Below are 12,787 nucleotides of genomic sequence, written 5' to 3'. Positions count from 1 at the left end.
ATTTCTCAAGGTTTGCAGACTCAGCTTTGCACGTTTTTCCTCAACCTTAAATGCTAGTGTGCAGTCCGCCCTGTGAGCTGATCAGATATCATTAACCCCAAAACAGTAGCCCAGTGCTGGCAGCCCGGGTCACCCGGACACATCCGGGTGTCTCCGAGCATGGTGCAGCTGCTTGCCCTTCCCCACACTCCTCACCCAGTTCTCTCGCTGAGCTGGGTCGGTGTCCCCACAGCACAGTCGTGCAGGAGGAGGAGGAATGACCCAGAGGCTGAGCTACGCAGTGTGGACTGCACTTTCACAAACAGAGAACCTTTCCGCCGCAAAACATTTCTTTTCCAAGAGATGCTGAGAGGGAGTGGGGAGAAAATAAAACACCAAGGTGTTTTCAAACGTGAAACCCCACTCAGCTTTTGTTCTTATTTGATGAATGCACAAACCACGAGGCAGATGACAGGCCAAAGAACACTGTTGTGCTAAGAAAGTATATTTCCTCGAGTCCAGCCTACAATCTCCGGGGAGAGGTAAGTTTGATGAATGATCGGCGCCGACGAGTACTTCACCAGCAGCCCACTGCAGCATCGTCTAAACTAGCACTGGGGATTCATTAAGGACCCAGAGCTGCCTCTTCCCCTGTTTCCTTCTGCCTCCCTGCCACTGTGACATTTCACAGGAGAAGCTCTACCGAGGTAGGTGATAAAGAAAACCTTCAAAACAAATACACTGTGGGAAGTCAAAATGTCAAGTCCATTGCACTGCCTGAGAAGGAAGACCTGGGAACCGTACAGGCCCAGGTCTTCTTCCTTCCCATCTGCAGTTATGAGAGGATGGGGAACAAGTCTGACGCATGGTAGGTGTGGTATTTGCTGGGTAGATGAATAAATGAATTCCCAGCAGAGGCTTGGATCTGGAGTGGCCAGCTGGCTTTCTTAAAGACCTGTCACTCAGGGACTCACATTCTTCAGAGATGCCACGAAAATTAGCAAGGGGTACGAAGCCGCCAAGCTCTTGGCAGCTTCCAGAGCTTCCAGACCTCCTCCTACAGCTCCGGTAGCCCTAGCAGGAGAAGCTGTCTGCTCCAAAGTCCAAATTCTAGATTACCCCCAAGCCCCTGCCAGCACGAGCCCTGCACACACACAAACACTCAGAAGCTACTTCAAACAACACCTCTCGCCCAGCAAGATCAAGTGCCCTGTCCTTGCCAGTTTCCCAGGCTGACCCATACGGTAAAGAGAGGGGTAGGAAGGGCAGGGGCCTGTGCTATCTTCCACAGATCAGTGGGGTCTATTCCCAAATAGTCTAATTCTCCTCCTTCTGGGCACATGAAGGGACTGCACATCCATGTCCTCCCAGCCCTGAGCACACATGCCTTCACAAGGTGGAGTCTTTCCCCCAGCCCCGGGGTTCTGACCAAGCAGCCAATGGATGTACACTGTGAGGCCTCAGAGCCTAGAGCCCAAGAGGTCCTGGAGATCCCATTTTCACCTGAAAGGCTAGCTTCCTTGGGAGGGAAGGGAGACCCAGGTGAGAGGCTGCACCAATCACCAGACAGGTGCTGAGGCTCTCAGCCCGGCCAGGCCCTGCAGAGCCACCAGGTGACTGCCACCGCATTAATAGGCTTAGGTAATGAGACCAACCGAGCCCGGCCAGAAGGGCTAGGCCACAGAGTTGTGAGCAAACAAAATGTTTCTTGTGTTAATCTACTACATTTTGGGGTGGCTGGTTCTGCGGCAATAAACAATCAATACAACACTCATCCAGCAAGTCCATGCAGCTATTCCCTAGAATGGGGTCATTCTCTATGCACTCATGTGGAAAGATGGCTAAAGAAGTTGCCAGTCAGTATAATACAATTCTATTTGTGGAAATTGTTAAGTTAATAGGTGGACAGCTGGATGCCAGTCGCTCATAAAAATACCTGGAAAGAATAAAAACCAAAGTATTAACAGTGACTATCGCTGAAGGGCAGGATTATAGGAGATTTTCCTTTTATACAATTTATGTAATGCACGAATATTATAATGAATTTGTGTTATTTTTGCAACAACAACAAAGAAAAGTACGTTAAAAAGAAAATTCACCCTGAATTCTGCACAAGCTGATTTTTCCTAAAACATCCCTTTCAGCCTGTCATTCCCCCCATTCAGGGACCACCCCCCCAACACTGACTCCCTACTGCTAGCCTCCTAGAATCTGACTCTCCTCCGGGTGGCATTCAAGATGCCCCCAGGGTGGAGCCCACCTCTCTTGCCAGCTATGTCCCTCCCTCCTCCCTGCGCTCATCTCCAAGTCACACCCATCTCAACCCCAACCTCCACCACTGCAAACCCTCAAAGAACCCTTCCTTTGCTTCCCCAAATCTCACCCCTCCCTCGAGGCCCAGCCCGATCTCCCCTGGGTTCCTCTACGGGTCCCAAGAAAGTTCCACCCAGCCCTGCCCTGGACGGGATGGCGCACTGTATTATCCTCCCCGCACTGCAGGTACCTGCAGGTACTGACGGTACCTCGAGGGGGACCTTCACAGACACAGGCCGGCTGACCACCACCAGCTCCAACGGCTCTGGCTAACAGTGGGAGAGGGGAAGAGCCCAGACAGGCAGTTCCAACCCACGTCCCTCTCTGTGCCCACAGCCTGGATGGCGGGTGATGCCTTGGCCTGGAGCTTCCTCCCCACCCGCCCATCTCCAGCAGCAAGTGGGAGCCAATTTGCAACGGCTGCTAATTCAGAGTGACTCATGCCTTTGGGGCTGCTCTAGGGGCTCTCCCTCCCCACCCTCCAGGTCCCACAAGCTGCATTCACATCCAAACTCTGGCTTCAAACCTAATTGCCTTCCTGGGGGGCCCAACGGCACTTCCTCCCCCAGGTGGCTGCAATGTGCACGTCCAGTTTTTTAAACAAAGCTGTTTAGAATCTCTCAGGATTAAGACAAGTGGAAAATTGCAAGCCCAGACCTCTACCTCACTTTCTCTAAAACACAACATGTCATTCTACGTGTTCACACACCCCCATTCAAACCCAGCCAGTCACCCTGCCCCTCTGAGCCCTTCTATAGGGCTCGGCCCAAGTGGGGCTAGGGACTTGTTCGGGCAGGATCCGCTCCCTCTGTCCCAGGCACCACCACCCCCAGGGCTTGTCGGAGAGTAGCAGGCCCCTCAGCCTCAGTTTCCGCACTGCGGCAGGTGGCCAGGTGAGAGGGCTGAGCAGGACTATCAGGCGTTGTGTTCAAGTCTTACACCGCCCTCTAAGGAGGAGGCATTCACGTCGCAGGTATATAGTGATGGACTGAAAGGGCTCAGGTGGGCCTCTCACCTGAGTCCCAGAACAATGCAAGAGAACTCCTTCCCACACAAACCCACGCAGGCACACCCAGCCACACACACACTTGGGCAAACACACACAGACTAACCCCCCCCCACACACACACACACACAGACACACGTGCCTGGCCACACCTTGTTCCAGCCTTGCTCTGAGTACCCTCCCGGAGTTCACGTCCCTCCCCCCGCCCCCACTGTTCTCAGAGGCCCGTCCCCAGCCGCAGCCCCTGGCCCTGACTCAGAGCCGGACCGCGGCCCTCCCTGGGAGTGGGCGGAGCACAGCGGGCCTGTGCCACGGGCAACGTGTGCCCCTGTGGGGTGGCAGGTGGTGGGCACCGCCGTGCAGATAGCCTGGGCCACTCCAGGACACTTCCCAGGCACAGTTGGGCCTTGGTCAGGTCTTACAATCATTTATTCGTTTTAATTTTTCTTTTTAACCCGAGAAAGGGCAGTTTTTCCAATGTGCACAAAGGTGCTGTAAGGGTTAGCAGTGGCCTATGCTGCTAAGGCCAAGGCCAAGAACTCACCAAGATCCTGTGCCAGGGTTGCAGGACCCTCAGCCTTCCTGCAGGGAGGCTCAAGCCTCCCCCAAAAGCGGGGGGATCCCCAGGGGGTCTGCTGAGCTGACTCTTCAGACCCCCTGGACAGTCATCCATCCGCAACCTTTCCTTTCCCATCCCCATCCCAAGGTCAGATATTTGAACGAACACTGACCGCTGAACATAAAAATGGTCACAAGACTCTCAAAAAGCAAGTGAGTATTCAAAGTACAATTAATTTGCAGCCACCTTATGGGGAGTGGGAAGGAAGACGGAGGGGAGAAGGGGTGTGGTAAACTCAAAAGCATAGATAGTATTAAACAATGAATAGTCAAAAAATAATCCACCTTTCACTCCTGAGTATAAACTAAAGCATGCATGCGGTGACATTCCAAGCCAGCAGAGGTGCTCCTTCTGGCTCCTTCTGGCTCCTTCTGGCTCCGTCCCGTTCACAAGGGCCTCAACCCAGCTCAGGCTGAGTTGTTGGTTCAGGAGGAGGGAATGGGTTTGGACGCTGGACTACACCCAGGCAGATACTCTAGTTTCATGATGCTGTGGCTATACTTGAACTTGAAATTATTAACTCATCAGGCTGGAGTGCAGCAATGGAACTTTCTAGCTCCTAAATGCAGCAGGCAGGGCCAGGAGGCAGTTAAAATAAAAGTAGCAGCAGTGGGGCGCCTGGGCAGCTCAGTGGTTAAGCATCTGCCTTCAGCTCAGGTCATGATCCCGGGGTCCTGGGATCGAGCCCCGCATCGGGCTCCCTGCTCCGCAGAAAGCCTGCTTCTCCCTCCCCCAGTCCCTGCCTGTGTTCCCTCTCTCGCTGTGTCTCTGTCAAATAAATAACATCAGCACAGGACGAAGTCAGGCCACAAGACCCTGCCACCAACCAGACAGGCGACCATCTCTGTAAACAACCTCCGCCCCCAGTCCGACTTCCCTCAGAAATCAGGGCCTCCGGTTTAATCATTAACTTCACTCTTTCCTCCTCCATCCACCTCTGGGCCAGAGGCAGGGAGGGCACGTGAGAGGAGGAGGTATTTGGGAAGCCCCGGGGCTGGAAGCCAAAAACCCCCTCCTCCCACTCAGAAACCACCTTCATCAGAGCTAAAGGAACCTCAGCAACTGGCCGTCCAGACCCCCACTTTGCAGGTGAGGAAACCAGCCTGAGCCACAAAGCCCGTTAGAGACAGAGGCAGGAGCCGCATGAGAGCCCGCATCCCAGGAGCTGGTCATCATCCCAGAGGCTCAACAGCATGACGAGAAATGGCAACATCAAAGCCCTGGGAGGCCAAACCCATAGGAGAGTTTAAGCTTCCTGCCCGGAGGGTCCCTCCCTCAGGTCTCCCTCCCAGATGTACAGAAGGAGGCCGGTCTTCTGGCCAGAAGTGACTGGTGACGGCAGGGCCTGTCTGTCTCCCCAAGGCTGCGCGGGCCTCCCGGGAAGCTCGTCCCCAGGTTCTGCCCTGGCGGGACCTCCCCAGGAGAAAGCCCCACAGAGTCTCCATGATGGGCCAGGAGGTGCTGAGCAGCAAGGGAACGACAGAGAGTCCTCGAGCCTTTCCCTCCCTGTGGCCTGCTCTCCACCAGACCCTTTCCTTCAGCTCAGGCCTGGCTGCCCCAAGCCATCCATCCACAGGCGGTGCTCCAAATCCCAGGAGCGGCGACAATGAAAGCAGACACCCCACCCGGGCCCCGGGGGGGAGGGGGGAAGACTTAAAATGGGAGCTCCCACATTCCTGCCGCAGCAGGCCAAAGGACAGACCTGGAGGCGATTCTCAGAAGCCACGAGAAGGGGCGGCAGGTCTGCAGTGCTAAGGGCAGGCGCTGCGGGAGTCAGGCGGCTCGGGTTGGAATCCCTGCCCCACCTCCCGCTACCGGGGTGTCTCTGGCAAGTCCCTGACCCGCTCTCAGCCCCAGCTGCAGCCCCTGTAACATGGGGGCAAATGAGCGGTACCCTGCAGGACTCTGGGGAAAAGTCAATGAGATTTAAAGTAAGATTTGATAGACTTCAGGTAAATTCGTTGCGGACATAGAGTCTGAAACTGAGGCTCCTGATGAGGATGACAAATGTGAGCACTGGCATCCTAAGTATGATATGCAAAGTACGGCAGGACAAGAAGAGGTCTGCGGCCACTCCTGGGACACCATATCATCTCTGCTGAAACTCGCGGAGAAAGGAATCTTTTGGCAAGGTGAGCTATGAGCCAGCACCATCCTTCCAACTGCAACCCCCCTCCCCACCCCCACACTGCTGAATTCTTAGAAGGTGAGAGATTTACAAATCACCCAGCAGGAGGAAGCCACAGGATAAAACACACATAAATTAAAACACAAAAAGGCCCAGGTCTGTAAGCAGCACCCCCAGGGAACCGGAATCAGCACCATCCACCAAGGCTGCCTACCTGCCTAAGGAGCTCCTGCTAGCTCCCATTGGCGGGGGGCCTTGATGCGCCACTGCTGGGAACAAAAGAAGCTCTCAGCAAGACCCCAGGAGCCTGTGGGAGCAGAAATCAGGATCCTGGTGAGGGTCCCGGCAGAGGGTACCCACCCGAAGGGCCATGGGCATGGCTGCAGCGGCCAATACAGAGGAAAAGAGACAGGTAGGATTGGCCAGATTCCCCCAGATTCTTTTCTGGCCAGCTAGGGGGAGGTCCTCCACCCTGGCTCCCAAGCCTGCTGGGAGGAGACAGGAAGCAGGAAGTTACAGGCCCCTCCTGCTTCCCTAGGTCTCCTCCCTGTAATCAGGGTGGTCAGGAAAGAAATTGAGAGTACTATCCTGTCAGAAATAGCGGGGAGGGGGTAAATGTCTCCTTAACCCCCAAAGCCCAATTGAAGGAGCTTATCAAATCAAAGTCAAGAGCTAAGACAGAGAGACATGTAGAAAATATCAGCATCCCATTCTCTCCTTCCTCCCCAAACCACCGTTAAAGGGCAAGAGAGACTTTAGACAGTTTATAACATACACACTTTCAGAGACCCCACCACACGATGGACCCAGACTGACCTGTTCCTTTGAATTTCCTGCAAACACCTTGGCCGCTGACAGATAAGAGAAGATCCCAGGATATTCCTGCAGGAAAATAAAAAATTAAGTCACCACTCTGCTGGGAAGCCACTCCAGGGTGAACTCTGTCCAGCAGTGGCCACTCTTTGGGGAGGCAGCCTCCCACCTAGAATCTATTCAATCAACAGATACAGAAGGCCAGAAATGGCAAACTGGTTTCAGCTGTGGTGCCAATGCCACTCAGCTAATAGTGGGTGCCTGAAGCATCAGGTGCAGAACCCAAGCCCTGGCTCAGCAGTTAAGATAGCTGTGATCGATTAGTGATGTCTGCTATGGGCAGTTACAGAGGTAACAGTATCCATGTTAAACCTATTTGCCATCCCTGGGTAGACCCTTGGCATCAAGGATTTAATATCTGTAATTCTGACCACTGACAAATGATCTGACGTTTCAAGATCTGTAAAACGATATAACTTTACTGAGACACGACTCTGACTCACATACCCTATGTGAGGGGCTGATGTAAAGGAACAGGCCACGTTGTTCTTTCCATCTCTACTACATCCACAGTTATCCTGTGGAGCAATAACAATGTGGCAGAAAATGGCCATCAAGGGAAAGAGAAAACCGGAGCGAAGTTGGAAGGGTAGTTAACTTGGGCTATGAAGACATATACAGGAGATATTTGGCTCTCTGCAGAACGTGACTCTGGAAAAAGCCAGGCCCATGTACAAATAAATATTGCTGTGGGTGCAAATCTGGCATTGTAGAAGGTGCAAGATTCATTTCTTGAGCACATCAGAGGTCCACACTGTGCCCACTCTGTGCCACTCAGCAGTGAGCACTGGGCTAGGAAGAACACAGAGGGAGTTGGAATCCATGTCCTGAAGGGGCTTCCAATCTACTTGGAGAAAGGATGGTAAGCACTGGGAACAGTAAATGGCACTGCCCACTGACAGTCACCCAGCTCAGAATCGGCTTCAATCCAATCCCCCTTCCTCCTTTCCTCACCCCCCATCCCAATCAATTCACAAAGGCCCTCCACCCTGCCTCCAAAATGTCCCCGGTCCGGCTCCTCTCCTCGCCATTCCTCACAGCTTCCCAGTGCTCTCCCCGCCATGATTTCCCCCTTCCCAGACCCCAGACTCTCCCTCCTTAGGCCTAGCCCTGCTTCTGCAGCCCCTGTGCAAAAACCTGCAAAGTTCCTGAGCCTCCCAATGCTGACTGCTGTCTCCCCAGCAGCAGCTCAGTGCCTGCACATGGTGGGCACTCAGCTTCTCGTGGATGGATGGGTGGATGGATGGGTGGATGGATGGATGGATGGATGGATGGATGGATGGACGGATGGGTGGATGGGTGGGTGGATGGGTGGGTGGATGGATGGGTGGGTGGATGGATGGGTGGGTGGATGGATGGGTGGGTGGATGGATGGATGGATGGATGGGTGGATGGGTGGATGGGTGGGTGGATGGATGAATGGATGGATGGATGGAATTTCTTGGCTGCACATGTGCAGCCACCACAACAGGCCCACTGTCTACCTGTCTAGGCTTTCCTCCCTCTGCTTCCCTTCACACAACCTACTCATCAGCCCACACTCTCAGTGCCTTTCTGCAGGCTGATCCTTCCTCCCTTCTGCTGAAGTGCAAGCCACTCTTCCAAATTCACATCAAACACCCCCTGGTGCATGAAGTGCTTCTCCAGAACTGGGGTGATCAATCCCCCTGTTTGAACCCACACAATACAGTAGGCCACTCACCTTATACCTTGAAATACCACTTTTTGAAGCCCTTTCTTAACCTTTACTGCATTATACACCCCATGAAGACAAGGACCTTTATGTTTTTTCATTTTTGCATCATCAGAACTTAGCACAGACTCTTGTACTATGACACATGCATTAAGTGTTTGTGGAATTCACTAAAGAATCACCCCGGGCAGTGTATAAAAGCCAGGAGAGATGAAGACAGAAAATGCCAGAGGCGTTCCAAGGAAAAAGAGGTGCTTTGGGGATGGGTGGCCAGGGAAGGCTCCAGGAAGGAACTCAAACATGAATAGGGTCTTGAAAGTGGGGGAGGACGAGGTGGGGAAGAGCACTCCAGAAAAGTGGAACAGTGTGAACTCAGAGACAAAGAAGGAATGAGCAAAGCATGCTTGGGAGATTAGTTTGGCTGGAACCAAGGGTCCCTAGGGGAGAAGGCCGGGAGATAAGGCTAGACAGGAAGGCTGGAGATGGATAGGAAGGATGCTGAGTGCCAGGCTAAGGTACCTGGAGTTGATCCATTCCCTCTCAGTCAGTGAGGATGACAATCACACCAGGCCTGGGCTTTCATGGTAGAAGAAAAGAAGTCTTGTCCTCTCTTGCTCTGAGCTTATTAGTCTAGTCTCCTCAGCTAGGTTATAAATAACAACCACTATTTACTGCACACCTGCTGTGTGTGAGGCCCAAAGCTCCGAGCTTCACATACATTATCTCATTGCTCCTTCTAATAGCCCCGAGAGCTTGGTATTGTTATCTTCATTTTGCAAGCAGGAAGCTAAAGCTACAAGAGGTGAAGGCACTTGCCCAAGGCCTCTCCCACTCACTCACTTAATACAGCAGGAACTGGAGTTACAGACAAGGAGATAAGGGCCAGCTCTCTAGCCAGCCACCACAGGCCCAAGGCCTTCCTATTTAAGCTGGCCTGCTTCTCCACAACCCTCCTTAGTAATTCCTCAAGGCCATCATGTATTGAGCACACAGTAAGAGCATAATAAAGCACACTAAGGAGAATGGTGGCTTGTGGGGGGAAGAAATGGAGCGTTACTGTTTAATGGGCATACAGTTTCAGTCTTGCAGGATGCAAAAGTTCTGGAGATCTGTTGCACAACTCTACATTTAAAAATGGCTAAGATGGTATATTTTGTTTTGTTTTATACCACAATTTAAAAAATTTTAAATAGAGTGCACTTATTACTTGACTGATTGGCTGCCACTAGCATCTTCTATCGTTAATTATCTAATACAGGAAGAGACTCTAGAAACATCTCATTCCAGTAACCCTCGAAAACACAGAGCTGAAAAGGGGAGGTAACATGCCCAGGGCTGCACAAACAGATGGTGTTAGAGCTAAGATCAGAGCCCGGCTCTCCACAGACTCAATGGGGAAGAATGGCAGAGACAGCACAGCATAATGCAAAACACATGGCGGGGTGGGGGGGGTCAGAAGCCACGGGTTCAAGTTCTGCTTCTTCCACCTAATGAGTTCTGTAACCTCAGAAAAGTCATTGACTCTCTCTGAGCCTCATTTTCCCAATCTATAAGAAGGCAATTATAAAGAACATAAACTTTACAAGATTATGTGTGAATCAAATAAAATTATGTACAGCTAATGTGCAGGGAAAGCACTTGGCCAACTACAAATTACTTTATAAACACTGGTCATTATTATTATTAATACTAAATATCTGTTCATAGATTTAAAGATTACAATCTGATTTAGTCAAACCAAAAAAAAAAAAATCCCTCCATTCTGGTCTACTCTCAGCTGTTCGGGGCCTTGCACACAGCAGGTCTTCAATGAGTAAGTGCAGAGCTGATTTACCCTTCAAGTTTCATCCACCCCAATCCTGTTCCCTCCCTCACCCCCAACCCAAAGCCCAGCTGCATCAGCCCTGCCAGGACCAGGTGGAAGATAGGAAGCCCCTGTGAATGAATGTCTGCCTCCCTGGCTGCATTCCTTAGCTAAATATAAATGATTTGTCCAGTCCATTGTTTGAAATTATCCATAATACCTCGCCTCCCTTCCCCATTACTTACGATGACAAGCTGACTGCACATCTTTATAGCAGAACATACATACAAAACATTCTCTGTGGCTATTTTTAGTAGAGAGAGGGAAGCTGCCGGGTATACAGGGATCAGAGCATGAGTCCTCAGTTTTCTCCACTAGTCCAGGAAAGCTTCCTGGAGGAGGAAATACCTGAGTCACCCCAGAGAAGGGGACAGCTGCAGGTCAGAAGGACACCCTCATATGAGTTTGCTTCTCTGAACCAAAGGGAAGTGAGCTGCGGCCCTCTTATCCCCATTTTTGGGATGGGAAGACACAACCTGGTTGACACAACCCAGGGGATCCCATATTATTCCAATGCTGCAGGTTGGCCCAGACAGTACAGGCATTCGGAGAGGAGTTAAGGAAGAGGTCAATATCTTTTTCAAAAAGAGGACATCAAAGATTCCAGGTCCGAATTTGTAAGTACAAACGTAAGTACAAATTCTGCTCACATAACAAGCCAGTTTCTTGTTTGGACTTTTTTTTTTTTCTAACCACAAGAAAGTTTTTTAAAGTCCCAAACTTGGATGCACAGATGGACTACATCTTGGAACTCGGAGTGTGCCAAAGCCCTGTCACTGTGAGTGCCGATCTGCCAGCGGTGGCCCAAGGAGTGGTCAGGGGTGTCCGGGGGGCCGCAGGCAGCATCCCAGCCCTGCCCGAGCCCCCTTCCCCGCCCTCCCTGGGGGCGCTCTAGGGACTAGCCCAAGCCAGTTCACTGGGCCACACAGTCAGAAAGCCTTGACAGCTCTGAGGCTCTCCCCTTCTGCTGCATCCTACAGCCCTCCCATCCCTTCACTTGGGATTCCGCTGTCCGTTCTCCCGCAGCCCCTTTCCCAAAGGGTCTTCCTCCGAGCCTCTCCCCCTGCAGACCCCTCTTCGCTCTGTTACGGGGCCCCGCGCACACACACCCCCTTCCCCAGCGGCTTCCCGCGTCCTCACAGGGCGCCTACCCCATCCCTCCCTCTCAGCTCGCCCACAGCCTCCCTCCCGTCATCCCTCCCCGGGGCGCCCCCGAGCTGCTCCCCAAGACGGGGACCGGGGGGTGGGCTGGCCAGGCCCGCCCACAGCCGGCCCGAGCCCCGGAAGGTCTCGCGCTCCCGGGCCCCCGGCCCGCCCCGGGCCGCACTCACCGCGCTCGGGGAACGTGGGGTCCCGCCTCGCTCCCGCTCCCGCACCGCCGCCGCCGCCGCCGCCGCCGCCAGCGGAAACGGGGGGCGGGGCCGGGGGCTCGCGGCGGGGGGCGGGGCCTGCCCGGGAATGGCGAGGCCGCGGGGCGGGGCCGGCCGCTGGGCGGGGCGGGGCGAGGCGGGTCCGAGGGGCCGCGGCCCGAGCGCCAGGGGAGGGGGGGTTCGGAGCCCTGGGAGGGAGCGGGAGCCGGCCCTGTGGGGCCGGGGCCCGCCCACACCCCTGGCCGCCCCGCCGCGTGCGAGCCGGAGGGAGCCCGCGGGGAGCCCACGGGCGCGGGGCACCGGCGTCCCGCGCCAGGCGTGGCCACCTTCTGGGCTTCCTTCCGGAAGCCTTCCTCCCCTCCCGCCGCGGGGTTCCCGACCGGCCGCTCCGCCGAGACGTACGCAGGACGCCCGTCCGCTGCCCCCCGCGGGCCCGGGCCGCCGCCGCGAGCGGACGTGGGAAGGGGGCGGCCGGGACCCGGGAGCCCGCGCGCTCGCCCCGCCCCGAGGGCCGTCGCGGCCTGGGTCGCCGCTGTCCCCCGAGGGCCGCGCCGGCCGGCCTACCGCCCCCTCCCCCACGCCTGAGAAATCCGTCCCCGGTATTTGGGGCGGACCAGTTGAGAGGTTGACGACGCGGGTGTGTAGTGATCCGGTCCGCAGATACCCAGGAGGAGGAGCCGCTGTCGGTCTCCCCAGGAGCGAAAGGCCTCCAAGTGCGGGTAAAGGGCACCGTGTGGCAGAGGGACTGGATTGAAGCAGGAAAAACTCAAGTTAGGAATCTCTGGCCCAGCGCTTCCAATAGGCCGTACTGGGCCTGGAGTCTGGAAGCCAGAAGGCCTCGACCCTTTTCCGAAGTGAGGCTGAACAGCGGTCGCTTCCCCTCAGCATTACTGTTAAGTGGATGCTGTGCTTCCCACGTGCACGGTCGTGGGCTGAGTATGA

At 54.3% G+C, this 12,787-nt stretch overlaps 1 protein-coding gene across 2 annotated transcripts in view; it reads right to left on the bottom strand.

Annotated features, from left to right (window-relative positions):
• Nucleotides 1–11,886, bottom strand: part of TSPAN9 (tetraspanin 9) — a 194,327-nt gene extending 182,441 nt beyond the window's left edge. Inside the window, exons 1-2 of one of the 2 annotated variants that reach the window (XM_032390848.1) lie at nucleotides 11,807–11,886; nucleotides 6,862–6,927 (exon numbers count right to left, since the gene is read on the bottom strand). The gene's annotated coding sequence lies outside the window, so the exon portion shown is untranslated. Of the gene's footprint in view, nucleotides 1–6,861; nucleotides 6,928–10,660; nucleotides 10,689–11,806 lie in introns of those variants that run through there. The other variant, XM_032390847.1, reaches the window with a different exon arrangement.
• Between the last annotated feature and the right edge of the window lie 901 nt (nucleotides 11,887–12,787).

Source organism: Phoca vitulina, unplaced genomic scaffold, assembly GCF_004348235.1.
Source record: "Phoca vitulina isolate PV1807 unplaced genomic scaffold, GSC_HSeal_1.0 scaffold59, whole genome shotgun sequence".
Classification (NCBI taxonomy): domain Eukaryota; kingdom Metazoa; phylum Chordata; class Mammalia; order Carnivora; family Phocidae; genus Phoca; species Phoca vitulina.
Note: the sequence above shows the minus strand (reverse complement) of the source record. Positions and strands in the feature narration are given on the sequence as shown.